Source organism: Ambystoma mexicanum, chromosome 4p (genome assembly GCF_040938575.1).
Source record: "Ambystoma mexicanum isolate Mex_15411 chromosome 4p, UKY_AmexF1_1, whole genome shotgun sequence".
Taxonomy (NCBI): domain Eukaryota; kingdom Metazoa; phylum Chordata; class Amphibia; order Caudata; family Ambystomatidae; genus Ambystoma; species Ambystoma mexicanum.
The window spans coordinates 768491601-768518953 of NC_090927.1; positions in this window are offsets into that span (position 1 = coordinate 768491601).

Here is a 27353-nt window from a genome sequence, read left to right on the forward strand (position 1 = left end):
TAAGCATATTCGGCTATCCAAAGGATATCTTTCCAATTACTTTCCGACTGCTGTAGCATACAACGTAAATATTGTTCCAGAGTTTGGTTTGTCCTCTCAGTTTGTCCGTCAGTCTGGGGATGATGGCTGGTTGAAAGTCTCACATCGATTTGAGCTAAACGACAGCAACTTTGCCAAAAGTGAGAGATAAACTGGCTCCCCCTATCTGAGATCAAAACCGAAGGGAAGCCATGCAATCTTACAATATTTTCAAGGAATTACTCTGCTAGAACTGAAGCTGAAGGTAAGTCCTTTAGTGGAACGAAGTGGGCCATTTTAGAAAACAAATCTACAATTACTAGAATAGTGTTGTATCCGGAACAGGAGGGTAAATCAGTGATGAAGTCCATGCAGAGGGTATGCCAGGGATGTGGCGGGATGTCTAGCGGATGCAGGAGACCCGCTGGTCTTTCCTTCTGACCTTTGTTTTGGGCACACACACCACAGGACATCACAAACTCCTTTATGTCTTTTCTCCATGACGGCCACCAGAAGTGTCTCTTGACTTTTTCCGAGGTTTTGGCAATGCCTGGGTGGCCCTCCATCAAGGAATCATGGTAGCAAGAGATTACCTGTTTTTGTAAATCGGCATGTGGTAGGAATAGTCGACCCTGAAAATAAGGCAGGTCTTTTTTTATGATGAAGTCCTTTCCCTTCAGTTGCCAGTTTTGTAAGTCTGAAGGGGTCACAAGTTGTTTAACTTTCGCTTCGATATCTTCGATGGATTGTGAAGAAATTAGGCCCAGGATTCTCTGTTCTGGGATTATTGGCACAGGTTCAGGATTGACAATATTATCTCCCATTCCAATCCGGGAAAGGGCATCCGCTTTGCCATTTTTGTTGCCGGGGCGATAAGTAATTACAAAGTCAAATTCGGCAAAGAAAAGTGCCCAGCGAAGCTGTCTGGAGGACTGAGCTTTGGCGGTTTTCAGGTATTGTAGGTTTCGATGATCGGTGATTACCGTGACAGTGTGTTTGGCTCCAAGGAGATAGTGCCGCCAGGCCTTGAAAGCGGACTTAATTGCTAAAAGCTCTTTATCTGTGATGGTGTAGTTAATTTCAGGCGCCGAGAACTTGCGAGACCAGAATGCCATGGGGTGCAATTGGTTAGTTTCCGGATCTCTCTGTGATAGAACCGCCCCCATTGCTAAGCTGGAGGTGTCGGTCTCAACGATGTAAGGGAGGTCTGGGCGTGGGTGTTTCAGTATGGGTGCTGAGGTGAACTTGGCTTTTAGCTCTTGAAAGGCCTGTTCTGCTTCTGTTGACCACTCGAAATGTTTGTTTTTTCTTAAGAGGGCGGTGATGGGCTGCACCACTCATGAAAACTCTGGAATAAACCTGCGGTAAAAGTTGGCGAAACCTAACATGCTTTGGACACCTTTCACGAAAGTAGGTGATGGCCACTTGATGATAGCGTCCACCTTTCTCGAGTCCATGTGGACTCCTTTGGGTGTCAGAATAAAGCCTAGAAATTCGACCTCCGTGACGTGAAAAACACATTTTTCGAGCTTAGCAAAAAGCTTATGTTGGCAGAGTTTTTCAAGGACGGCTCTAACATGTTTCCGATGATCTGCTTCTGAAGATGAGTACACAAGGATGTCATCTATGTAGACGACTACGCAAACATCTATGAGTTCTCTGACGACATCATTCATAAAATACTGAAAACCGGCTGGTGCATTGCATAGTCCGAAGGGCATCACCTGGTATTCAAATAGTCCATACTTGGTTCGAAATGCCGTCTTCCATTCGTCGCCTTCTTTAATCCGTACCAAGTGGTAGGCTCCCCGGAGATCTAGCTTTGTATAAATGCAGGCGTTCTTGTTTGTTTGTTTGTTTATTTATTTATTGTGCGCACCAGACCCTTGGGTAGCAGGGCGCAAGAGAACAAGGAGGTTTACAGCTTAGTTAACGTTTACAGGTTACAGATAAGTTAACGTTACAAGTTACAGGTTACAGGCAAAGTGGACATTTCGAATCTGCAGGGTAGGGCAAGTGCACGTGCAGATAAGGCGTAGCTAAACAGTCAAATCTATGGCGATCGAACAGTAAAAGCAGGTCAGCACAAGCATTATAAAAGACGTTACGTATAAAGTGACATACGCTATGTCGCATTCTCAATAAGCCATTTTATGGTGTTCTTTCTGAAGTTATTGAAGGTTTGGTCAGATCTGGGTGCAAGAGGTAGGGAGTTCCAAAACTGTGCTGCCTTAACTGGGAAGCTGGAACCTCCAATGGTGGCTAGTTTGAATCTGGGCACTAGGAGGCAGTTGGGGCTGGCTGTCTTAACTTGGTCAAGGAGTTCCGGGATCAGAGGTAGGGGGTATCTGTTCTTTACCGTTATCTGGTTCAGGGCACGATAATCAATACAGGTTCTAAGGTCACCTTCTTTTTTAGGTACGAAGAACAGAGCCGAGGATGCAGGAGACTTTGATGGGCGGATAAATCCATTGGCCAGGTACTGGTCCAGATACTGTCGCAAATGAAGACTTTCAGGCTCGGTAAGGGCGTAAATTCTACTACAAGGGGGAGTGGCTCCGGGTATCAGGTCTATTTGACAGTCGTAAGATCTGTGGGGAGGCAGGGTATTAGCCTGTTCCTTCTGAAAGACATCTTGGAATTCTTGATACTCTGGAGGCAATTGCGGTCCTTCGGATGTTGCTACCGCTAGGCCAATACTGGGTCGAGGATAACAAGTAGGTGCACACTCTGGGAACTGTATCGTCTTTGCTCGCCAATCAATTTGAGGATTGTGTTTCTCCAACCAAGGGATCCCCAGAATTATTTGGAACTGAGGGGCCTTGATCACATCGAACACGATTACCTCCCGATGTCCATCTTGGCCTAATAACGTCACTTCTGTGGTGGTATGGGTTACCGGTCCGGAGGCTATTTCCGTACCATCCACTGTGGTAATGACGTCTTTAATTACCTTAGGACAAAGGGGTAGGTTCATCCTGGAAGCCATCTCGCGGTCTACATAATTTCCAATCGCTCCGCTATCAATGTATGCTTTAATGGCATGCAAACGATCCGGTCGTTCTGGATTTATGAGGACCATTGACATTATGAAGTGCGAGGTCAAAGAACTGGTTTTTATGCTCGGCAAGCGGACCTCTACACTTGTCGGGCGAGGTCGTTTCCCGGCTCGGGCTTTTCGGAATTCTTATCAGAAGCTCCCACTGTCTTCTTCGGAGGTTTCACCGGGCAATCTCGGAGGAAATGTCCTGAATTTCCACAATAGAGACATAGCTGCAATTGTCGTCTCCTGTCGCGTTCTTTCTGGGTTAGGGGACCCTTTACGACCCCTATTTGCATAGGTTCTACGGCTTCAACTCCTTTGGTGTGAGTTAGTGGCTTAGAGAATACTCGAGTTTCGAACCTGGAGCGGTCTGCTTTTCTGTTTTGCAGTCTGTGATCCAATTGGACCACTAAATCAATGTACTCTGAACAATCTTGAGGGGGATTCACGACCTGGGCTAGGACGTCTTTGAGTTCGCCACGCAAACCCCTGTGGAAAAGCGTGATCCTCTTGTCTTCGGGCCATCTGGTTTCTACGATTAGTCTGTTAAATGACGCAATATAAGCCAGAAGATCCTGATTGCCCTGCCGTAGGGAAAGGAGTTTGTTGTCCAGGGCCTGCCCCTGGGAATGTCTTGCGAAAAGTCTTTCCATATTGGCCTGGAAGGCCTGGAAATTGCGAAGAATCGGGTCATCCTGTGTAACCAGAGGGATCGACCAATCAGCGGCGCTGCCGCTAAGATACGAAAGCACAAAGGCTACTTTAGTCTGATCAGTCGGAAAAGCAGCTGGCCTACAAAGAAAGTGCAATCGGCACTGATTTATGAACACCGCAAACCTCTTAGGGTTACCAGAGAAGCGTTCGGGCGGAGCCAAAGGCACATTTCCGGGCAGATTGATTTGAACAGGATTGGCTGAAGCCGCCGGGGTATAGGTCCCTCTTGAATTAGGTAGAGGGGTTTGCCCCGCTTGTGTTTGTAATAACTGTCTGGCGAGGTCATCAGTTCGTTCTTTGGACATAATCAATTCCCTCCTCAGGGAATTTGTTTCCTGGCGGGCAGCATGTACTTCAGCTCTTAATTCCCCAAGTAACTGGGCCAGTTGATCAGTGTCAGAAGTTTCCATAGCGCCTGGGTAGGAGGTTATTGGAGGGCTTCGCGTTCTGTAACGCTCACCTGATTCCCACAGAGGCACTGGTCCCGGCTGAACTGTTATAGTCTCTTCAATTGAGAAGCGTAGAGCTCGGATGACTCTCTGGACTGGGCTTCCTCTTATTGACCGTCTGGCTTGCAGGGTAAGGTTTCTGCAGGCGGAAGAAGAAAGGGTTAATAACCGTTTGACTGGACTTCCTCCTCACTAATCGCCAACTCTCCGAAAGTCCAATGTCCTGGTGAGCTCTCACCTTAGGCGTATAAATGCTGGGCTCTCCATGCTGCGACTTATGCAAGGGTGCGTGGGTTCCAGTTACGTCACTGGAGGTCCTCAAAGTCTTTTGTGGCCTTAGAAGTGGCCAGGTGCTGAGATGCCAAAAGGTGATGCCGCCGTTACTGCACGAGCGGATGCCAGTAGGTATAAAGAGTTTATAGTCTTGATGGGCACCTTTAATGAAGTCTTTGCATTGTCTTTTTCAGGTGCCTGGATGCAGAGGGCGTGGTCACTGAGAGCGAGACACGTGCGGTTGTACGTAGGTATGGGAATTTCAATGACATGTCAATAAAGTCCCTTGTTTTCTGTTTTCAAGTCTTGAGATGTTGCGGGCGTTTTCCCAGTCGCAGATGCACGTGGGGAAACACGTAAGTGTTAGGCTTTCTTGCAGTCTTTAATGGCACTTAAATAATGTCTTTTCTTGTTTTCAGGTGCCGGGCTGCTGCGGTTGAAGAGATCGTAATACGCACACAAAAGCAGGTAAGAAAAGTAAATGCGGATGCCTTCACCCGATTCCTACTTAACAATGTCCTTTGTCTTTACAGGTGCCGTTAGGCTGCTGAAGAGAAGGCCGCGAAGAATCCGTGAAAGCACAGATGGATCAGGTAAGCGAGCGCGGCTGCGAACGTGTTGCAACTTGCTAACCTTATGTTTCTTTTGCTTGCAGGTTCTGCCGGTGTCTGGATTCCTGGATGGTAAGTATAGTTCTCGTGTCTTTCTTCCACAGGTTGCTGAGCTGAAGCTGGAGACGTCACTGGAATGCTGGAGCTGACTCGGTGAGCGTCCTGCTGCAGATGCAGAATAACGCGAAGCACGTTTTCCCAATCTGGTGTGGTTTAAATAGTGTTGGAGTGATTGGGTGTCTTCTTCCTCAGCCTCGCCCAGGTAAAAGAGTTCCTGTGTTCCAGAGCTAAGGAGTGGCACCAGCCCCACCCAGGTAAGAAAGTAGTCCCAGTTCAGGGAATAGTTCCTCCCAGCAGAAGGCTGGGGACTTCATCCTGCCAGCATTTGCAAAGGTGAGTATGCAGCATGGTCTGCTACAGGTAGGTCCACCCAAGCACCTTTGCAAGATTTATGAGCCCGGCGCCCCTGGTTCCTTATGACTGAGGTTCCTTATGAGCCTGGCGCCAGTGGCGCCAGGACATGGTCCAAAGGGCCCCAATAGGGGTTTGCTGGAGCCGGGGACGAGGGTCGTGAGCCTGCTTCCGGGGATGCTGGGCTTGACTTGGCTTCTCGGGAGCAGTGCTCATGACATATTGTGCTATGTGGTTTACTTGAAACAGTTTTTTTTTTTTCAGTACACTGATTGCCAGTAATATTTTTCATTTTTGTGAACGCTACATGAAGGGTCTCATTGTTATGTGTCCTTGAATACACCGTACTAAGAATTTGATGAGCTAAATGTGTCGAAAAGGAACAAAGAAATGATAAGATTCACTATATTGGAAGCTGACGTCGGAAAGTAAAGTTTCTATTTTAGAAAACTGTATTTTGGAGCATTTGGTCCTCCGCTACATCAGAAGAATGGATTCGCAAAATGCAATGTAAGCAAGATTTTAAATAATATTTATTAAAGTGTGGATTGAAAGTATACTGTGTGCCATATGATGAACGTCCATGACAAATGTCCTGACGAATTAATTTTAAATTTGACACAAAGAATAGACATCATACGTGTGCTTTATAACTTAAATTGGTGGCCAAAATAAGAATGTACTGTGTATATTTAACTATAAAGTGGTTACTGAAATATGTTTTTCAATTCTCAATTTTATGTAGTTGTATAATCCCGATGTGCGCATGTCATGGGTACAGTCTCCGGCTGATGGCTTTTTCAACAGTATTTGGACAATAATGATCAACAATGCATATGTAATAACATTCATCTGGGACAATCGCCAGACAATAACCTGTCCTTTTGTGATTGCAGTAACAAGGAGCGACATAGGAGCGTATAGGTTCTAGAAACGTGCAGATGTGAAAGTGTTGCATTTATTTCAATTTTAAAGCACTCATTTCTCCTCTGTAATGGAACTCAATGTGTGTAGATTACTCGTCGGTCATGGAAGATAATTTTTGGTGAAGAACGCAAAGGCTTGCATTAATGGATTTGGTATTACAAGATCACCATTGACAGTTTGACTAAAAATCAGAACGATGCAAAGTTCACTAGCTATGAACCTTGTTCGAAAAACATTAACTACGTTTTCGTGGACTTAATTGAATATTTTCATCATTGTGTCAAAATGAAAAGCATTTGTTAAGGTCCTGACTATTGTTGTTTTCTTCAAAATAAAATGTTTCTATCATTTTTTTTTAAATACAGAAAAGTTTTGCGTTTGTTGTGGATGTGTGTGTTCAAGTATTTTGTTTTGTGTTAGATAACCTTATGATGTTGGTGATGACAGGGTACGTTTGGCTACGCTGCCCACTAACATCATTGAAATAGGTGGAGCTCATTTTGAGCGTATAGTGATGTTAGCGTTATGGTGTTCCCAAAGGGTACTGCACTGTAACGTAATCAGTGCCGTGAGGGCTTTTGAATTTAGGGCGATAGAATCTTATTGACTCTATCTACTTTATTGAGAAATGTAAAGTAGATGGAGTCTAGAAGATACTTTTTCTGTTCTATTTTTAAACTGTGAAAGGTGGTTCCTAAAGGAACCCTTTTTGTTGTTTTTTTTATTATTTTTTTTTGCAGGAGATGTCAGAAAGTAAAGTGGGGAGGGAAATGAGACAAGAGGCACCAACCACAAATATGGAGGGGCAGGTGGACAGGGGAAGATGTTGCATGTGTGTAACATCTAAGGTAGGGGGCAGTGTGTGTCATGCTCTTTGATTACAGCTTCAAAAGATTTTCAAAATGGCTCCCCTCTGCAGAGTGGTGTGTTGCAGTATATACAGAGTACTGTTGTCTTGGAAAGGTATGGATCAACATTCTCTTTTATCGCTTGCAAGGTAGCTGATGGTATTTTGTGCCCCATTGAAGTAGGTTGTGTGGTTACAGTATTGGTTGAGGAAGATTAGGTGGAGGAAGACAGGCTACTACTTCTTAAGAAAGGAGCAACCTTTCTCAGAGCATTGCAGTGGTTGGATTGTGTGTGACGGCGCATGGAGATGGTCCCTTTTGGGGAGGAGGGATGGCAATAGCTGATGCCATTTTTATGATAAATAGCATTTTTGCTATTATTCCTTCAAGTATGTACGCTGTAATCAATTGTTAATGGATAATGAGTAAGAATAGGTGTAGGAGCTGTGCAAGGTTACATTTTGAGCTTGGAAGTTGCTAGATCAGCAGAAAATGCAGTCTCGAACTGTCGGCAACACACGGACCCGATTGTGAAGTGTGGACGCGTTCACAGACATGTCATCGTGGTCACGTGACACTGTCTGGAAAGTACACAATGACGTTGGATGTTCACGGATGTCGACGAATGCAACACCAGTGGAAAAAGTGGATAGAAGTGTTCAAAATTATGCTAGAAGGTGGGAAAGGCAGATTTTTAAGGTGAAACTTTGTAAATCAGACAAAAATGTTGCTATATTGGGGTAAGTATGATATTAGTAAGTTGTAGTAAATTAAGGGTGGACTGGTAAAAACCTGGATGTTATGGTTAAGTTTCACATACAAAAACCTATGAAATTCAATGAAAAAACTTTGTTAAAGGGACATTATGGTTACAAGTAAAACTGAAAACCCCCAGAAATTCACCAGTTATGGTAAGCTAAGCAACCATAACTCGTGCCACCACTGTGCACTGCTAAGGCAAACACCCAGTACATGAAAGATGACATCACAAACGTTGACTGCTGAACGGACATTGGCAAGCATCAATTTCCATGTGGTGGTGGATGATGGAGTTCTGATGGGGTCTATGGTGTTGTGGGTGAGGTTGCTGTGATGCAATGTCCATGATGTTGTTGGTGAGTGGCATGGGTGGTGATGGTAGGGATGGGCTGTTGGGAAAGAGAGGTTCTAGTCCAGGATTTTTCTGGTCCTAACAGGAAGTGCCATTTTTCTTCATCTGCCCTTTGTTTTGGATGCCTGGGCGAAAGATACCTTTTGGTCTAAAAGTTGATAAAGGAAAGGAAGGGACACGGCTACTCAGGTGGTTTGGGCTTAGGTCATATGACCAATATCCACTTGCACCTGCTCACTAGCTGCAAAGGGCAAGAGGCTTGAGGGCTGCTTAAGTAGGGAAAAAGGGCAGCAAAAGAAGAAGGCACCAAAAGATCGGCAGCGATTGACAGGTGGATTGGGATTAGGTCAAGTGGTCAAGATGCACTTGCACCCGTGCACCAACTGCAAAGGAAAAGAGGTTGGAGGGCTGCTTAAGTAGGAAAAAAGAAGGACAGCAAAACAAGAAGGCACCAAACAGGTGGTGAGGGTTAGGTCACATGACCAAGATCCACTTGCACCTGCTCACCACTGCAAAGGGGGCTTTGAAATGCATGGCCTAATTAATGGCAGAGGTAAAATACTTACAATTATATTTCATTTCGGTGTTTTTATAATGTTCCATGGCAGGGAAGTTATATTTCCCTGCATAAGGAAGACATATTTTGTATTTCTGTTTCTTTTTGCAGAGTCTTGAAGTTGCTACTATAGAAAGAGCCTTTCAGCTCCAAAATTACAATGAGGTCCTAGACGAACTCAAAGAAGAGGAAAAGATTTATAATCACTGGCCAAACAGAAATTATGTTATCTTTTTCCTGAAGAGAAGATGATCATTCATTTCTCTAATGCAGAGGGGAAGACTGTTCCGGAATGTGGAACTAAAACACTGCAGGATCTTCCATAGGTTCTCCTTTTCCAAAATCTTGGAATTGATAGTTTAATCCCGTAGTAGATCAAAGGGGTCTCAAGCACATATAGAGCATGAAATACTCCTTGAGATACGAAGGGACTGGACTGTGAAGGGTCTTCTCTATAAGTGTAAATACTTTAAAGCTAATTCTCACATTTACTGAAAGCCAATAAAAACTTCTGAGTATATGGGTGATATGATCTCATTTAAGGCCTTTTGTGACAATATGTGCTGCAGCGTTTTGTAACATCTGTAAGCAATGACTAGGTTGTTTGTTCAAGCCAGCATATAAACTGTTGCAGTAGTACATTCTCCAATTATGGACCTAGGTATGATAGCACAATGTACTTCAGAGAGAAGGGGTCTCTGTTGTCTCAGTATCGCTAAATGGTAGTTAGTTGAGCTAACAATATTACTGATATGGCCTGTCATGGAAAGTGGGGCATCCAGGATCATACCTAGTGTAAGGGTGCAGAAGGAGGAGAATGACACACATGTGGTGTGATGGCTGGCATACACTTTTATTGATAGAATAAAGAGGAAATCTGACTCTCCCTAACTCTAAGAGGGGTTTCCCTGCCTCAACTAAGGAACTAAGGATTCTCTCTCCCACCGTCTGCTTCTCATCTCAAGTTTCGTTCCTACAGCGTTCTAGTTCTAACCTGGATATATACATGTATCCAAGCTGAGCTTCTTCTGCCCCTCTTAGAAATGATACGATATGATATGATATGATATGCAATTTATAATGCGCCTATACACAAGTGTTTCAAGGCGCGATGAGGCAAGGGAGGGGGAACAGAGGGAAGACAGACAACTATCCTACTAGGCCAGTTGACATTCAGATCGCGCAAGTGCATGGGAAGGGGGATGGGGGAGAGTGCGGGGGTAAGGGGAAGGGGAGGGGACAGTGCAGTACATGGGATAATAAATAACAATAAGTAAATGTACGGCCAGCGGGTGGCAAGTGCAAGGCTAAGTGCAGGTAGTGGAACTGTAGGGATACAGAAACAGTCCCCAAGTGCGGGGGTTGTCAGGAAGCCAGTGCAGGGGTGTGACTGGCGGGGGAGTGGACCTGGCTGAGATCAGAGGGCGGCCAGGTAACCAGTGCAGTTTCAGTTTCAGCCAGGAAGTCAGCAGGGGAGAGGAGGAGAAAAAGCAGAAGCAAAGAGAAAGGTTTTGAGCTCCCTCTGGAAATTGAGATGATTCTCCTCAAGTTTCAGGGAGGCATGGAGATGTTTCCAGAGGGAGGTCCCAGCCAATGAAAGAAATCTACCATCAACTCGTTGCTTGGAGAAGCGACTGACCCTGACCCTGAGGGAGTTGGAGGCGAATGAGCGTAGAGCGAACCAGAGCTCTGAAGACAATGAGCTTCTGGGGGAAGGAGAGGAGAGGAAGAATACCTCTGAGGAGGTGCAGCTGGAAGTGTGACTTCTTAGATATGTCAGAGATGTGAATAGAGAAAGAGAGTGCAGTGTCAAAGATGACCCAGAGGTTTTTAGCCTCACAGGTGGGAGCAGGAAGAGGGCAAAGAGAGGCCGGCCAGAGAGTGACAGGAAATTAGGGAGTGGGTGTGCCGATGAGGAGAATCTCAGTGTTACTGGCATTAAGGCAGAGATCATTCGCGGCACACCACTCCTGGATGGCGGACAGACAGTGAGACATAAGAGAGGGAGAAGAGGTACCTGAGGGTAGCCTGCAAATGAGCTGAGTGTCATCCACATAGCACTGGAAGTTGGGGCAGAGTGTGGCAATGCAGTGGGCAAGAAGTGCCAGGTATTGGTCGAACAGCCAGGTAGAGAGGTTAGACCCCTGAGGAACACCACCGGTAGAGATAGAGATAGAGGAGAGGAAGGACCGTAGTGGAACCTGGGAGGGTTAATCAGAGAGGAAAGAAGTCAGCCACGCCAGGGCCTGACCGGTGATCCCCAGGTTATCACGGAGACGGTTGAGCAGGATGGCATGGCTGACCGTGTCAAAGGCAGAAGAGAGATCAAGTAAGATGAGGACACAGAGGGTGTTCGAATCAAGGTTGGAGAGCAGGTCTTCACGGATTTTCAGGAGAGCATTTTACATGCTTCTGTCAGCTCTGAAGCCAATCTGATGATCATGGAGACGGCCAACAGATTCAATGTGGAGATTGAGCTGGGAGATGGCCAGATTTTCCAGGAGCTTGCTCAGGAAAGGAGTGATAGAGATTTGGCAATAGTAAGCCGGGCAGGATGGGTGTCATGATGCCTACCTCCAAGGTGCCAGGTCCGACCCAGCAACCGCAGAGGAGGCATCATTCCCCCCAGGGAAGTGCCAGCGGGCCCAAGCTGGGGCCCTTTGGACACAGTCCTGGCGCCTTAGGCGCCAGGCTCATGAAGCTAGACATGTGTTCAAGTGTTTTAATGTGCACTTACCTGATGCAGACCATGCTGCTACATCCAGGCCCTCTTGAGGCCTGAATGGAACTACTTTACCTGTGGGACTACATTGCACCTGGGTGTAGTCGGGGAAGGATACACCTGATCGGTGGAAGGATACATACCCGGGACTTCTTCCACAGCTATTTAAACCACGCCCGATCAGCAACTCACACTTCGCGTTGTTCTGCTCCTCGCAGCTGGGCGCTCACCGTGTCAGATCCTGCATCTGGACTTCAGCCACGCCTGTCAGCATCCTGGGTCACCTGCTAAGAGAGAATTGGAGAGAAAGAAGACCTTACCTGCTAAAGCTGCATCACGGAGACTTCACACCGACGATCCTGAAAGGGAAGACATCATTTTTAAAAGCATTTCGCTTCGATCGCTGCAGCGCTGCATTTCACTCACCTTTCCTGGGCACCTCCATCTTCAGCAGCGATCATCCGGTTCCGCAGCCACTTCCTAGAGCCTAGAGAGAAAAAGACAAGAACACAAGGTGAGGGAAGGAAGGGAATAGGAAAAGCTCAGTTTCCTTCTAAGACTTACCTGTTGGGTCATTCCCATTTCATTTCGGGTCCTGCCGCTTCCTGGCATTCCGGACCCCGGCCCCTATGGGGAAAAAAGACAAAGACATTGAATGAGCGAATGCAAAGACATTACCCGAACGCTCATCCAGAACTTACCTGTCGTTTACTGGAACTGCACGTTTCACTTCGGGTCGGCGCCATATCTCCGGCATTCCGACCCCGGCCCCTAAGGGGAAAAAGACATAAGCGTTAGCGCTTGCTGCAATAAGACAATGTACATTATTATTAAGCTTGAACTTTTTAACTTGCTACAGTACTCTTACAGCGCCTCACCTGAATAGTCAAGCTTATTTGAACTCCCATCAAACCTCAATCCAGTGAAGTAACTGGGTTTCAACGCGCCCCTGCATCAGAAGCAGGATGGAGAACTCATCCTTCCAGACCCTAAGGTGAGACTTCACGGGGAATCGTGGAAGGGAGTGGGAGGCTTGAGCATTATTCCGTCAGTAGGTAATACTCCCTTTTCACGCACAGGGGAATACTCCTGCGAGCCAGAGAAGCCAGAGTAGAGGGGCTCTACCTGTCCATCCTCAGAGCCCTGCGCTTCACCATTGAAGAAGCATCAGCACTCGAAGCCAGACCTGCGCCTCCGTGGGAATCAGGTGAGCGTGACAATGGGTCTTAAAAAGAGGGTGCACAAGGGAGTGCTTTAGGGGGGAAGGGAAGAATCCAGTGGCAAAGGAGTGGTTGCAGAAGTCGGCGAGGGCAGGTGCCAGGGAGTCAATGTGGTCCTTGATGGTTTTGGAGGAACAGGGATGAACCTGTTTTGACGAGATTGTCATAGATCGGACTTGTCTAGATGCCTCACCAAGAACTTGTTCCTCCACCCCTTCTAGGTGTACCTCTGTGTGCCTTATGGTCTGCCACCTTCTCCTCCTCACTACTGTTCTTACCGTTCATTGCTGATGTAGAGGCTTCCTACACTTTTCTCTGTCATTTCCCCCCTCACCTACTTGATACCATTGTCTCCTGCATCTGACATGGTGGGTCAAGAACCATGCGGCTGTACGTGGCAAACATGGTGACCCCAACCCTCCACCAGCAAAGTCAGTTTAGGGCCTTTGTCACAGACGCGATATCATGGTGACCTCATAGCTTATGTTCTTTCTAAGCTGTGCACATCAATGCTTGCCCAGATTCCCTCTGGGTGCCACTAAGAACCCAATTAGCAACACACACAGACATGTATCACCTTCTCATGCCTTCCTAAGGCACAAACCACAGCACTTACCTATCATACCAAACACATAGTCCATCCATGTACCTTTGCTGCACCAGTCACTTAACAAATGCCTCACGTGCTATTCAGTGGCACAATGGCAGGTTCAAAAGTCACATGTGCGTTCCTGGAGCTACTATGACCCACAGTTACTGCAGGCAGGGGTGGTAGGTTAACTCTACACCTTTGATCTCAAATGTAATTGTTGACCTATCAGGATAATATATAAGAATAAGCCCTACCAAGTGTCAACCCTGTGCGCTGAGGTTAGGGATATCAAGGTGGTGTATATTCATGGCTAGCATGCCTGTCTGAACTGCTCACAATGGGATAATAGCCAGGATTCTGTCTTCCTTTGATTCCCTGAGAGGAAGAATAATACCTCACCTCAGGCAAAGGCGCTTTCACTAGGGGATTTCCTGGGAAACCTGCTTCAAAGGGACACTCACATAACAAAAGCCAGCCTCACAACAGGGTGCTGCAGTACATAGGGTGTTTGAAGTCAGCAGGCATGGAAAAGCATCTGAGGCTCTTTCCCTTTCTGTCCCTTCCATTTTCTACAGGAGCAGACACTATGGGTATGAGGTAATGAGGCACAAGTCATTTGTTACAGCAACAGGGATTGGACCCTTTACAGCAGGCTTGCTTTTGTCCAATCCCCAGTGACAATGTGCTTGTATAAGGAAGGGGTCGCCCACTCCTTCCTTGATTCATTTTGGACTTTTAAGAAGACACAAAGTATTCATTCATCCTATTTTGGGAGTGTAGTCCATTCCAAAGTCAACTGACAGTGAGATGACCATAGAAGGCATCGAAGGCAGAGGAGAGCTCTGTTCCCTAACCATCCTCAGAGAACAATGGGGATGACTGTGAAAGCCTTTGACTTACCTCATCCTTGATCACTGCATCGAAACAACAGAAACTCTGCTTGATCCGACTCGAACGTCAACTCAAACCCAAGAAACGATTGTGTCCCATGCTATCTCAACCAACTCGAACTGCACAGATCCCTGTCTCAAAGTCGATTCAACGCTAAATTGTTTCTGCGTCAATGTGGCTCAATGCATATCGTACCTAGTTGGACCACAAAGAAAACATGCAGATGCCCAGTTTGGTGCTGTCGAACCATCCGAGACCAAGAACAAGTTACTGTTAAGAGGCCCTTTCAATCTGGTCTACCTTTGGGACCATAGTGACTTCTAAGCCCCCGTTTCAAATCTTTTCTTGAAAGATATATACTTTGAACAGTGACCTTGCTGTAATTGCTTGCTGGAACACCCCAGCACAGATACACAGAGTGACATCCAGTACTATTTAAAAAGAAAAAATGTTTTTATTGTTTTTGGTTTATTGTGAACAATCAAAAAAACAAACCTTTTACAATTTACATTTAATTCCTGGAGCCATATAAAATCCTCCACCAAAAAATCCCCAACCTAATAAGCGTTGAGAGCATACTCATCATTTAACCATCAATTTCATAAAAAAAAACAGTAAAAGCCAAACCTTCCTGAAAGAGACTAAATAGAAAAGGGGCATGTATCAGTCTATCTACAATAATTTCTTAAAAATACATTCAATGAATTTCAGTGTAGCTAAAACCATACTCAATTTATCACCAATTCAAAACATCGCCCACCATTCAATGGCCAATAGGGATTTTATTGTCGCAATCCATGTTTCCAAATGGCATGTGATAACATCCCAATGCACTTCAAAGACTCAATAAGTGAAATAATGTTTCTGGGCCCCCACTTTTCCCAGAGAACCTACAAAATGAGTTACCTTCTAATAACATCCTCCGCGCTAATTGAAATTCTCTAGTGGGAAGAATGTTAAAGCAACATCTCATTGAATATTTCTCATTGGTGAGCTGAGGGGAATTTTTGGAGGTAGGAGGGAATAAGATTTAAACCTCTTCCTACGTGAATCATTGTAAGACAAATGTATTTTTGGCGTAGGACTCTTGTGTTGTTATCCAATCCCTCTCTGGCAGTCTTTCTTTGCTTTTGGTGGATTTGCAATGATCATATCTCAAGGGATATCACGCTGCTCCAAGTGTGTCATACAGCAAGCCTTGCCGATCGCAAACTTTCCATACCATGGTGACTGGTCCTTGTTTCTCACGATGTCAAAATGGAGTGTATTTTCAACCAAGATGCACTTTCTAAGAAGGGAAATACTTTTCCATGCTGCGATTGGAGTCCTTGTTCCATACGGATACAAACCACGGAAAGCGAATAAGGTGATCGCAATACCTTCCTCCAAAAGTAGCCCTCCAATATCCCCCATATTTTTCAGTATAGGTTCAAAAGTTATTCAGCCCCGTAGGTGAGGATTTTGACTACATTTTGTTTATAGAAGGTTATAACTGGGAGTAAAGAGAAGGAGCCGTATCTCCTATGTAGAGCTTCCCCCTGAACTGCTAACCTCTTAAATTTTAATCACAGCATCTTAAAGCGGGCTTGCTCATTGAAGTTTTTATTCACCACTACACACAAATATATAATGGATTCTACCACTTCTGGTTTTTTATCCCCAAGCCTCCATGAGAAAGCTCGCTTAGGTCTCCTATGAGCAGATGACAAGACAAGGACCTTCAATTTTTTTACATTCACTATCAAATTGTTTAATATAAGGAACTCCATAAAGGAGTCTAACCGAAGTTGAAGTGCGATCGGGGTTTGGTCGATGAATACCAAATCATCGGCATAAAGGACCCATGGGAGGCTTGTTGCATTGATTCTTGGTGGGAATGCCCAAACTGTTTGTTTAGATTCCCCCAAACCCAATATATAAAGATTGAAAAGAAAGGGGGCGAATGAGAACCCTTGATTCAACCCACGATATGTAAATATTCTCCTAGAGAGAGTACCCTTATCTGCTAATCTAACCTGGATCGAAGTATTAGAATAGAGTGCGTTAATTGTATCAACCAGTCCTGGGGGACATCCCCAATTCAAATGTTTCACCCATAGCCTGTCCCGACAAACGCCATCAAAGGCTTGTTCTGAGTCCATAAATGCCAGGAAGATATTAGACTAGGACCGAATAGCTTGATGATTCAATAGATACAGCAGGAACAAATTTAATGAGGTACCCACTCCCCTTACAAGCCAAGTCTGGCGAGGGTCAGAGCGCCCCGATATAACCGCCTAATCGCTTAACTATCGCAGTAGGACAGATGCAAAAACTTTACCCAGAGAGTACAATAAAGCTATTGCCCAATAGTTTTTTGGATCGCCTCGGTCACCCTTTTTAAAAATCAGAATGATCACTGCCTCTCTCTATGATGCTGGGATCTGCTTAGTTGCCACTATTTGAGTACAAAGCTTAAAGGTGAATTCTGCACAGGAATCTAAGTTTTCTTTTGTCATGGCATTCGAGAGACCATCCGGCCTGCTGCACTAGAGCTGCTTAACTTCCCCATTATAATTTTTAGGACCTGTAGATCAAAATCCACAGACCACTCGACCCCTTCAATTGCAATAGCCCCTTCTCTTATATTGGTCCCTGCATCAAAAAGATTGGTGAAATGCTCCACCCACCTATCTTCCAAGACTTGGCTGATAGTAGTCACCGGTTGCTAGGTTTTAGCATCATTGATTAGTTCCCAGAGGTTCAGAGTATTTCTTTTGCATAAAACCCTATGTTGCAGTTTACCAGCTCTAGAAGACAGGAGCCAGTTACAATACTGTTGCTTCCTCTTCTTAATTAACAGACCACCCAAGACGGCATTTCATTTCTTCAGTTTCCTGATATCGGTTTGACACAGTTTCTTGGCCTCAGCCACCGCCCCATTATATATATGTCGTGGTTTGAAAGAAGCTTCGCCCATCGGGCCTTTGTTAACCCTAAAACCACAGAGTATCCATTCATAGTCCACTCCGTTCATTAGGATTATTCGACACAAACTGGCGAAGCGCCCAGCAGCCACCTGGACCTCCCTCGATTGGATCTTCACTCTGTTTCTACCCCAAGATGCCTCCACTGGGTTGGACCATATTTTGTTCGATTCCCCGCTGGACACTTCCCAGCTAATAGCTAGCAGGTTATGGCCACTTACCGGCATCTCTACAACCTAAAATGTGATCATTGCCGTTAGCACATTCTCTGAAACAAAGCAATAACCAGATATGCCCGCTGTAACCCCCTAGACCAAGTACACACTTCTGGGACATCCCCTTTCATCTGGCCATTTAAAATTGATAAGCCACGCTCCTTTGACTCAGTGGCACAGGAGAGGGCTCTCTGTAATAAGGATGAATCTCTTAATACCTCTCCATTGGTATCCAAATAATTCAAATTAAAATCCCTGCACATGAAAATGTGTGGATTAGTTATGGCAATGAAGGTATCATCTAACAGCTCCTTCACACAATCAATAAGCCCCTCAGCCAAAAACATATTCACACTCCAATACATGTTAATAAGTAAAATCAACAGAACATCATCCCTATTGACAATTAGCAGTTCCAACAGCAATATTTGAACAAAATGATTTGGCTGGATAACTTTCTTCACCCTCAGATTGCTGTCCATTTTCGCCAACATCATTGAACCTCATTAGGGTCTCCCTAGGAGTCCTTTGCAAGCTTTGTTAAAATATTGCAGGTAGCCATCGCACATGGGTGTGGATCTCAGCCATGTTTCCTGGAGGCAAATGATGTCATACTGACCCAGGCCCAAGTTATTAGAAAAGAAGTCTACAAAGCCTCTTCAGTTCCATGATCCAATTATAAGAGCTTCCTTTTTTTGGGCCACATCTGGCACTAGCATTGACGCAGCTCCACTAAGGCAGTAGCAGCTAGAAATTGTCCTTAGAGGACACTGTTCCGCCCACTGCCTTCTATACCCTTGTTTCGGCCTTGAGTTCTTCTGCCTGATGCTCAATCAATCGTGACTGTGAATGAAGGCAATATTCCCGCGCCGGTAGATTGAGGAGCCAGATTCCCCTTCGTCATCATCTGTTTAGAGCCATTTTTACCTTACGCAGAACCCCTCACTACTGGCCTTCTATGTTCCTGGTCAGCAGGAATCACTTTGGAGTCAGAGTATTCACTATGCTCAAAACCAAAAGGAAGCAGTTGGTCACGCACTTCCAATAGAGCCATCTTTATCAGAGCTGAGTTCAAATGAAGAACACCCCAATCCAAACGTTTCTCATTCACGAATTGCACTATACGGATGTAATCTGCATTTATAAAGCTCAGTTTTGGAATATGCTGACATAAATTCATGACCTTCCTGTGATTTAAGATAGATGGATCCTCCGTTGGAAATAGATTTTCCAAGTAAATACGATTGTCCTGATAGATATGATCGTTCATAATTCGACTTCCATGGTGCCGCTTTTCCAGTCTCAAAAGTGAGTTTTTAGTTTCATATTGATTCTTACGGTATTCTGGTAGAATAACTTTGTTTTTGTAATATTTATTTATTTCATTTTTATAAACAACAAACAACCACACAACATTATTCAGCATATTTATCAGCATATTTATTCATCAACTACATCTAATTCTACCACCCCCCCTCAACTTAGTCTATAGAGCCTATCATGTTATGTATATACTAACACATTGCATCACCCTTCCCGTTGCTGGCTCCACTTCCTCCTCTCCTCTCTCGTTTGCAAACAGTGTGACAGTCAAAGCTATCCATCATTGAATCTCTACCCACTTCAGATTTTTCTTCTCGTAGTGCCTTCTCCCATACCCCTGTTTCCACTATAATCCATTTATCCAACTCCCTCCACCATCTAGTTATGCTATGTTCTTTAGTGTCTTTCCACTTTATGGCTATACTACGCTTAGCCAGTATGTACATCAAATCTTTAAGTTTGGCCAACGGTTTATCTTTCGCATTTCTCTTATAGCGACCTAGCATGCAAGCCTTCGGTGTCTGGATATCTAGTTCTATGCTGCCCTGGGCTGCCTTTTGCACCACCCCTCTCCAGAACCCCTGCACTATCGGGCATCCCCAAAACATATGTATAAGCCCACCATTTTCTACCATGCATCTGGGACATTCTGGGTGAGCATTTGAATGTTGCAATGACATCGGTTGTCAGGTATGCTCTGTGTGTGATGTACAATTGTATTAACTGCAGCCTGGCATTCTTAGAGACCTTCCTATGGTACAATGCTACCTCTTTCCATTCTCTGTCCTCAGATATCCTCCCCAATTTCTTTTCCCATTTCTCTTTACACTTCAGGTCTGATTGTGAGGTTTGATCTATCAATATCTCATAAATTCTAGAAAATGGCATATCCACCCTCCACCACAGTGAGCAACAGCTTAATGTCCTCATCCCTATAGTCTCCTCTGTGTTGTTTGCCCATCTTTCTCGCAATGTCTTCATTACTGTGTTATAAAACAGGCACTGGCCAGAGTGTATGCCTGTGGCTTCCTGTAATTCCCCAAATGTCTTCCAACCTCCCTCATTCCTCAAGTCTCCCACCGTGGCTACTCCACACATTTCCCATCGTGCCCTGACCACTACCCAACTACCTGGTCTCCCTTTCAGGATAGCCGCCATCGGTATCTGTTGCGAGAGTGAGTCCACTAGCCTATAACTCTACAGGTTCTATCCCAAATTTGGATGCCCAGCTCCTCCAAATAAGGATTACCAGCTTGTTACCTGGCGGGGATGCAAAAGAGGTCTCTCATGTATCTCCCTTTTATAACTGGTTGTAGCAGTGCAGTATCCATTGTGGGATCATCTGCCATCCATTGTACAACATGTTGCAGCGGACACGCCAGGAAGCATAGCTAAACATTTGGTACCTTCAACCCACCCTGTGCGTACGGTCTCTGCAGCGTGCTCAAGGCAACCCTGTTCCTCCCCTCCTGCTACAGGAACCCCCTACATAGTCTTTCTAAATCAGGGAAATATTGCCTCAGTATATAGTATGGGACTTTCCCGAAGTAATGCATGAGTCTCGGCAGCGCAACCATTTTTAGTAATGCTGTTCTGCCCATTAGCGACAAGTGTAACTTACTCCAGGACTCCAGCGATTTTACTAACCCAAGTTTGGCTCGCACTGTGTTAAATTCATGCTCTCACTTAGGGTCATGATAAATGCTAATTCCCAGTTATCTAAAGAAGTTCCTGCTCCAGGGCAAGGGAAGGACTGGCAAGTCCTCTTCAGCCCTCCATCCTGTAACAGCTGGTGGAAACAGGCATGACTTATTCCTATTTGTTTTGATTCCTGTTAACCTGCTCGAGTTGTCCAGTACCTCCAGGATGTATGGCAGGGTCGTCTCTGGGTTGCTTAGGTACAATAGCACATCATCAGCGTACATGGACACCACATGTCTCATCCCACCTATATCTATGCCCATAACTCTGTATTCCAGCCGAAAGTATGCCATCATAGGTTCGGCCGCTATGATATATAGCATTGGGGACAGTGGGCATCCCAGCCTTGTGCCTTTGTGTAACTGCCATGCATCAGAGTACGTGCTCCCCATCCTAACTCTGGCCATTGGCTCAGTATATATCAACCGTACCCATCTCATGCACTGTGGTTCAATCCCCATGTTTGTCATGGTGGCATATAACCAGTCCCAATGTACTGAGTAAAATGCCTTAGTCACATCTAAGGAGGCCACTGCACATTCTGTGGTGTTGTCTTCTGTACTGTAAATTATGTGGTGCAATCTCCTGAGGTTCTCTGAAATATTCCTTCCCGGTACATACCCTGTTTGATCTGGGTGGATCAATACATGTATCTCCTTGCGGACTCTGTTTGCCAGGATGGATGTAAGGATCTTGCTGTCCTGATTTAACAGCGACAGTGGTCTATAGGATCCACACTCTGTGCTTGTTTTATCTGGTTTTAGTAGCGGAACTATAAGGGCCTCTCTCATGCTTCTGGGTAGGATGTTATCTGCGTATGCCTCTTTATACACCTTAGAAAAGGAATAAAGTGGGCACCACTGGGTAAATCCAATTAGAAACAAGTGTCCATGGAAAACTTCAAACTTAGATAATAGATCGGAGAAATTAGAAAAAGCTTACAGGAGCTGGCCGTGATGGGTCTGGAGACACCCCGACCCGGGAAACAAATAAGTTAATAGACTGGGTGAACAACCTAGTCAGACAGCCGCTCTCCGTTAAAACCCAACACGGGTCGTGCAGTTTCAGGTAAGTTATCACAAAAAGATTATTCAGGATTTCTACAACTTCATCTTGTGTTGATTAGAGTTCAAATAAAACCAAAGGCTTGGTCTAAGTAATGAGTGTTTTAATCAAAGAAAAAATATTATTCAAAAAGGAAATGTTCACTAATATACACTTAGTGAGGACGCAGCTGACACATCTCATATTTTAGATAGACTTTAAATGCCAATGCATTTCGGAGCATAAAGCTCCTTCTTCAGGGCAAGTCTTATATGTATAGAGTGTAGCCAGAGGTAAATATGCGAGATCAAGGCTCGTGGTCTCAGAATTGTAGAAGTACGGCTCGCAGTCGTGATCGTCCGCTTAAAGGAATAAAGTAGCCAATCTGTAATGGTGAGGCTAAAATTAGAGTGAAACACGGGCTGCAGGTGAAAAAAGGAATAGCAGAGAGCTCGTGTGCATACCTGTGTCTCGATTGCAGAAATCACTGCTGAGACTTGGAGAACGCCATCGGACAACGCCGTGTGAAAGCGTTGTCAAGGAAACAGGATGTTAAATAAACACGTGACCGCAGTGCCGAAGGAAAGCACTCGCATTGCGGCACGACACATGCAAGGCTGCATGGGCGCTGTAGGGGCATGTAGGGGACAAATGCAATAATTATAGATGTACAGGAGAGTAAATGAAAAAAATAGAACATAGCAAAAACTAAAATCTGAAAATACAATATGTAATGGAAATGGAGAAAATACTTAGAAAAAATGCTGGTTGTCGGAAGGCAACCTGTAATTAAACAATAAAAACGTCAACAGTGAAAAACATACAATGTGAGTGTTGCAATGCGGATGAACAAATATACGCGTAGTAATTACAATAATTATTTCATTTGTCCCCTACATGCCCCTATCATCCTTACAAACATTAATACGAAACTCAAAAATTACAAAACAGAGCTTGAACAGAAGAAAGTGAACAAGTTTAAACAAGACACCTACGACTATATTAATGAAGAAGTTTATACGTGGATGGACAAATACGGACCTGTAGCCCCTAAAAAACTTTACAAATATCCATCGGATAATACATCCAGTTCCGATTCAGAAGCACAAAGGGATCCCGAAGTACCGACAGGAGAGACATCTGGCGATTCCAACCGCACAACCAGCCCATCCAACCAAACATCCACGACTCCATCTTTTTTAGGAGCACGCCCAAAAGAACTCGTAGGGGGAGGAGGAAACCCCAGAACCAAGCCACAAATGAGATTTCAACTAAGGAAAACTTAGTCATTAATATATCTTGCAAGATTTTGAGTAAAACAGAAGAGGACACCTTACAGAAGGGACCTATAGCACGACCCTGTTTAATACCAACATCGAACTTTATAGGTTTGTAAGAAAATTGAAACTTAAGGTGTTCTTTGAAGAACTTGATACCCATGAGAGCAGTACCGACGCGCCTGATTTTCAGGAATTCAGAGCAAAGAGTGGATTTATACCGCCAATTTCGGTACCGTCAATAGACATCTTCCAAAAAATGGTCACTAGAGATCTTGAACTTATTAGTTACAAAATTTCACCACATAGGAATATGAAACCACACAAGATGAGAACTATCAGAGATCTTTATTGTGACAAAGATATCACATTCGTCCGGCAGACAAAGGAGGCGCCTTAGTAATCATGAATTCCACTGATTACGATATGGAATGTACGCGACAGCTACGAGATCAGACTGTCTATGCACAACTTGATCATGATCCCACAGCATCCATCAAACTCAACCTTGAAACTATATTGGCTAAAGCTATGGAATTGAACTGGATAAATCATCATACTCGCAAATTTCTCAATAACGCTCATCCCAGATTTCCCAATTTTTACATATTACCTAAGATCCACAAAAACCAAGATAAACCACCAGGAAGACCCATTGTTGCCAGCATGGACAGTATTAATCAACCGCTAGGAGTCTATATTGACTATTTTCTTCAACCGTTGATCCAAAAAACATCTACTTACATCAGAGATACAACACACTTTCTACAGAAACTCAACAGTACAACCTTTCAACGTGAACACTTGATGTTCACTATCGATGTCAAGAGTCTATATACTTCCATACCTCATGACCTTGGCATTGAATCAGTTGAATGACTCTTGCTTGAAACACCAGAAGTCCGTGCACAAAAAGAATTCATACTTACTGTGCTACAATTCATTGCGGAAAACTCGTACTTTCAATATCGAGACAAGTTCTTTTTACAAACCTCTGGCACCTCAATGGGTGCCACCATGACACCATGCTACGCAAATTGTTTTATGCACAAATTCGAAACTGATCATATTCTCATGAAACAACAATGGAACCAGAACATCCATCTGTGATCACGATACATAGATGACATCTTTGGTATTTGGAGTGGCACTGAAGCTACCTTTAAGCTTTTCTTTGAATACCTTAACAGCATTGATCCACGCATTCAGTTTACGAGTGAAATATCTATGGACAAGATCACATTTCTCGATGTCTTAGTACAGAGGAAAGATACTGGCTATAGCACCACCCTTTTTCGCAAAACCACCGATCGCAACAACTTACTTCACCGGCTGAGCTTTCACCAACCCAGTCTTCTAAGAAATCTACCATACAGTCAAATGTTACGTGTGAAAAAAATTGTGAGTGACCCAGAAGAATGTTTAGCTCAGCAATCAGTAATGAAGGAGAAATTTTTATCTCATGGTTACAAACAAGAGGAACTTGACACAGCATCTGAGAAGGTGAATAACCTTGATTGTGACATATTATTGTCCAACACCGGTAAACCTCAGAGAGAACTTAAAACACCAGTGTATGTTTCAAGATTCTCCGTACAAAGTCACAAGATTAAGAATTCTATTAAAAAACACTGGAACATCTTTAAAAGGATGTTAGAGTACAGAAGTTGTTTGATTGAACAGTTGCAAGTATTTGCCTACCAGAGGAGCAGGAATTTACGTGATGAACTTGTGCACACAAGACCTCCACCAAAAGGACCCAGTATCCAACGCACAGGAACATATCCCTGTTTACACTGCGCTAATTGCAATCTGGTAATTAAAGGGAACATTATTTACCACCCTCGTACAGGCAACAAGATTTTCCTTAAGACATTCGGCACATGTGACAGTGTGAACATTATATACGGTATAAAGTGCCCTTGCGGGAAATATTATGTTGGCCAATCCACGAGAACAGCTAAAGCCCGATGGAACGAACATCGTTCCGCATTCGGAATTGCAATCCGAATTCAGCAGTGGCCCGACACTGGAGCGAACAAGGCCATAATTTGACACAAATAAGGTTTTTGAACTAATCCCCATGAGAACATGGGCCTCCGGCTCAACCAAAGGGAAACATTTTGGATCGACAGACTTGGGAGGCTATACCCTCACTTACCATTGCTTCATTTGAATTTGATGAATCTTCGTTCGATTTTTTTCATTACTGGTATATGATTCTGTTAATGTATCCTCAGACTTTTTAATGCATTCATATACCAGCATGTGTTTATTTTGCTAATGATGCCTACCTGTAGTGTAATGTGGACACTATTTGCATCTGTATGTTTTCTTGGCAGTTGGTACATGCCTCTGCTAGGATACATTTAGATGCATTGAAGTTGTTTTGCCTTTACCAGCATGCATTGATTCCTAGAATCGTTTTACTATTTACTGGTTAATTGTCATCTCTTTGTTCCGCAACTCCCGGACGTCTGTCTGGGACCCAAGGTGGTACTTTTCAGCACCACCCTACGCGGACAAGATATAATTACTATGCGTATATTTGTTCATCCACATTGCAACGCTCACATTGTATATTTTTCACTGTTGACGTTTTTATTGTTTAATTACAGGTTGCCTTCCAACAACCAGCATTTTTTCTAGTATTTTCTCCATTTCGATTACATATTGTATTTTCAGATTTTATTTTTTGTTATGTTCTATTTTTTTCATTTACTCTCCTGTACATCTATAATTATTTCATTTGTCCCCTACATGCCCCTACAGCGCCCATGCAGCCTTGCATGTGTCGTGCCGCAATGCAAGTGCTTTCCTTCGGCATTGTGGTCACGTGTTTATTTAACATCCTGCTCCCTTGACAACGCTTTCACGCGGTGTTGTCCGATGGCGTTCTCCAAGTCTCAGCAGTGATTTCTGCAATCGAGCCACAGGTATGCACACGAGCTCTCTGCTATTCCTTTTTTCACCTGCAGCCCGTGTTTCACTCTAATTTTAGCCTCACCATTACAGACTGGCTACTTTATTCCTTTAAGCGGACGATCACGACTGTGAGTCGTACTTCTACATTTCTGAGACCACGAGCCTTGATCTCGCATATTTACCTCTGGCTACACTCTATACATATAAGACTTTCCCTGAAGAAAGAGCTTTATGCTCCGAAATGCATTGGCATTTAAAGACTATCTAAAATATGAGATGTGTCAGCTGCGCCGTCACTAAGTGTATATTAGTGAACATTTCCTTTTTGAAAAATAATTTTTCTTTGATTAAAACACTCATTACTTAGACCAAGCCTTTGGTTTTATTTGAACTCTAATCAACACAAGATGAAGTTGTAGAAATCCTGAATAATCTTTTTGTGATAACTTACCTGAAACTGCACGACCCGTGTTGGGTTTTAACGGAGAGCGGCTGTCTGACTAGGTTGTTCACCCAGTCTATTACCTTCTTTATACACCTTAGCCAACAATGGCTCTGCGCTAACGTATCAACATAGGCTTTATAAAATTCACTTGGGAGTCCGTCCGCTCCTGGCACTTTCCCCGTTGGCAGTGTTCTAATGGTGGCCACAATCACTTCCGGAGTTATGGGTGCCTCAAGTGGCTCCGCTTAGAGAGCATCTAATCGGGCAGTGCTATTAATTCATGAACATCCTTTATGTCGTCTTCCTCTCTCCCCTGGACGTCTGCATATAGTTCCTTATAGTATTCTGAGAACACCTCGCTTATGCCTGCCTGCGTGTTCACCTCTTCTAGGTCTGCGTTCAGAATGGAGCATATTGGGGTTCTAGTGTAATTCCGTCTGCACAGCCAGGCCAACATTCTCCAGGGTTTAGCCCCTTGTGTGTGGCTCTTTTCCAGGTGTTTTGCATAATTAAACTTCCCCAGCCTGTCCCATTGTGTTATGCATGCCTGTGTCAGTTCAATTACCTCTATCTATGTGTTCCTTGTCGTTTATGGCTTCTCTTTGACATACCCTCAATTTCTTCTCTATGTTCCCCAGTTCCTTGACAATGACTTTCTGTACACCTCCCGACTTTGCTATCATTTCTCCCCTAATGACCACTTTGTATGCCTCCCAGACTGTGCCCACCTTCTGCACGCTCCCCTCGTTCACCATAATGTATTCCACTGTGCTCTTCCTGATATACTCAGCAAATGCACATCCTTCAGTGATTCGCTCCTTAGCTTCCATGTGGGGATGGGTGGTGTCGGTGCATACACTCTCCACCTCACCACAAGCAGGATAATACCCTGGCTAAATACTCCAACTCCGAGAATTCTGGTTCATGCACCTCTCCAGTGAAAATGTAATCAATTCTTGTATACACTTGATGTGGGGCCGAATAATGAGACTATGCTCTATCCTCCCCGTGTTTTACCCTCCACAGGTCCCGCAGTTGAAAGCGCTTCAGTAGCGAGTTTAGCACCTTGGC